The sequence below is a fragment of the Entelurus aequoreus genome, linkage group LG20 (genome assembly GCF_033978785.1).
Source record: "Entelurus aequoreus isolate RoL-2023_Sb linkage group LG20, RoL_Eaeq_v1.1, whole genome shotgun sequence".
In the NCBI taxonomy this organism is placed as follows: Eukaryota; Metazoa; Chordata; class Actinopteri; order Syngnathiformes; family Syngnathidae; genus Entelurus; species Entelurus aequoreus.
The window spans coordinates 13,206,394-13,208,893 of NC_084750.1; the positions used below are offsets into that span (position 1 = coordinate 13,206,394).

Genomic DNA, 2,500 nt, shown 5'->3' on the forward strand with positions numbered 1-2,500 from the left:
ATGTTGATGTTGTTAATGATGTTAATGTTGTTTTTGTTAATGTTGGTTATGTTAGTATTTTTTTTGATATTGATGAGGATTCTAGTTGATGTTGATGATGTTGACGTGTTTGAATAATGTTCATGTTGTTAAAGATGTTAATGTTGTTTTTGTTAATGTTGATCATGTTAGTATTTTTGTTGATATTGATGAGGATTCTAGTTGATTTTGATGATGTTGACGTGTTTGAATAATGTTGATGATGTTAATGTTGTTTTTGTTAATGTTGATCATGTTGTTAGTATTGTTGTTGATATTGATGAGGATTCTAGTTGATGTTGATGATGATGTTGACGTGTTTGAATAATGTTGATGTTGTTGATGTTAATGTTGTTTTTGTTAATGTTGTTATTGTTCATGTTGATTATGTTAGTATTCTTGTTGATATTGATGAGGATTCTAGTTGATGTTGATGATGATGTTGACATGTTTGAATAATGTTGATGTTGTTGATGTTGTTTTTGTTAATGTTGATGTTCATGTTGATTATGTTAGTATTTTTGTTGATATTGATGAGGATTCTTGTTGATGTTGATGATGATGTTGACGTGTTTGAATAATGTTGATGTTGTTAATGATGTTAATGTTGTTTTTGTTAATGTTGATCATGTTGTTAGTATTTTTGTTGATATTGATGAGGATTCTAGTTGATGTTGATGATGTTGACGTGTTTGAATAATGTTGATGTTGTTAATGATGTTAATGTTGTTTTTGTTAATGTTGATCATGTTAGTATTTTTGTTGATATTGATGAGGATTCTAGTTGATGTTGATGACGATGTTGACGTGTTTGAATAATGTTGATGTTGTTGATGATGTTAATGTTGTTTTTGTTAATGTTGATCATGTTGTTAGTATTTTTGTTGATATTGATGAGGATTCATGTTGATGTTGATGATTATGTTGACGTGTTTGAATAATGTTGATGTTGTTGTTGATGTTGTTTTTGTTAATGTTGATGTTCATGTTGATTATGTTAGTATTTTTGTTGATATTGATGAGGATTCTTGTTGATGTTGATGATGATGTTGACGTGTTTGAATAATGTTGATGTTGTTAATGATGTTAATGTTGTTTTTGTTAATGTTGATCATGTTGTTAGTATTTTTGTTGATATTGATGAGGATTCTAGTTGATGTTGATGATGATGTTGACGTGTTTGAATAATGTTGATGTTAATGTTGTTTTTGTTACTGTTGTTGTTGTTCATGTTGATTATGTTAGTATTTTTGTTGATATTGATGAGGATTCTTGTTGATGTTGATGATGTTGACGTGTTTGAATAATGTTGATGTTAATGATGTTAATGTTGTTTTTGTTAATGTTGTTGTTCATGTTGATTATGTTAGTATTTTTGTTGATATTGATGAGGATTCTTGTTGATGTTGATGATGTTGACGTGTTTGAATAATGTTGATGTTGTTGATGTTAATGTTGTTTTTGTTAATGTTGTTCATGTTGATTATGTTAGTATTTTTGTTTATATTGATGAGGATTCTAGTTGATGTTGATGATGTTGACGTGTATGAATAATGTTGATGTTGTTAATGATGTTAATGTTGTTTTTGTTAATGTTGATTATGTTGTTAGTATTTTTGTTGATATTGATGAGGATTCTAGTTGATGTTGATGATGATGTTGACGTGTTTGAATAATGTTGATGTTGTTAATGATGTTAATGTTGTTTTTGTTAATGTTGATCATGTTAGTATTTTTGTTGATATTGATGAGGATTCTAGTTGATTTTGATGATTTTGACGTGTTTGAATAATGTTGATGATGTTAATTATGTTAATGTTGATCATGTTGTTAGTAATTTTGTTGATATTGATGAGGATTCTAGTTGATGTTGATGATGATGTTGATGTGTTTGAATAATGTTGATGTTGTTAATGTTAATGTTGTTTTTGTTGTTGTTGTTGTTCATGTTGATTATGTTAGTATTTTTGTTGATATTGATTAGGATTCATGTTGATGTTGATGATGTTGACGTGTTTGAATAATGTTGATGATGTTAATGTTGTTTTTGTTAATGTTGATCATGTTGTTAGTATTTTTGTTGATATTGATGAGGATTCTAGTTGATGTTGATGATGATGTTGACGTGTTTGAATAATGTTGATGTTGTTGTTGATGTTAATGTTGTTTTTGTTAATGTTGATCATGTTGTTAGTATTTTTGTTGATATTGATGAGGATTCTAGTTGATGTTGATGATGATGTTGACGTGTTTGAATAATGTTGATGTTAATGTTGTTTTTGTTAATGTTGTTCATGTTGATTATGTTAGTATTTTTGTTGATATTGATGAGGATTCTTGTTGATGTTGATGATGATGTTGACGTGTTTGAATAATGTTGATGTTGTTAATGATGTTAATGTTGTTTTTGTTAATGTTGATCATGTTGTTAGTATTTTTGTTGATATTGATGAGGATTCTAGTTGATGTTGATGATGATGTT

At 27.7% G+C, this 2,500-nt stretch overlaps 1 protein-coding gene across 4 annotated transcripts in view; it reads left to right on the forward strand.

The window, feature by feature from the left end:
• The window catches only part of LOC133635930 (asparagine synthetase [glutamine-hydrolyzing]-like), a 61,206-nt gene that overhangs the window by 31,290 nt on the left and 27,416 nt on the right, over positions 1-2,500 (forward strand). The window lies entirely within an intron of this gene.